Raw genomic sequence first — 207 nt, 5'->3', positions numbered from 1 at the left:
TCCATAAGATTTACCCTTAGCATTCGATAAGAAAAGTAAAACAAAGTATTTTCCCGAGACCTGCCATCTCGAGAGTGTCCTCCGGGTGTTGTGTTTTTTTGTTTTTTTTGCACAGGGAAATGCAGCTTAATTGTACACGAAAAGTTTATTCTTCGAGAGACGTTTAATGGGCGTTCGTTCCGTGTAAGCTTTTATATTTTTTCACTG

The 207-nt window shown here is 38.2% G+C and overlaps 1 protein-coding gene across 1 annotated transcript in view; it reads right to left on the bottom strand.

Moving 5' to 3' along the window:
- LOC119585330 (roundabout homolog 1-like) overlaps window positions 1-207 on the bottom strand; it is a 189,296-nt gene that overhangs the window by 187,099 nt on the left and 1,990 nt on the right. The gene's annotated exons all lie outside the window — the stretch shown is intronic.

This window comes from Penaeus monodon, chromosome 19 (assembly GCF_015228065.2).
Source record: "Penaeus monodon isolate SGIC_2016 chromosome 19, NSTDA_Pmon_1, whole genome shotgun sequence".
Classification (NCBI taxonomy): domain Eukaryota; kingdom Metazoa; phylum Arthropoda; class Malacostraca; order Decapoda; family Penaeidae; genus Penaeus; species Penaeus monodon.
Note: the sequence above shows the minus strand (reverse complement) of the source record. Positions and strands in the feature narration are given on the sequence as shown.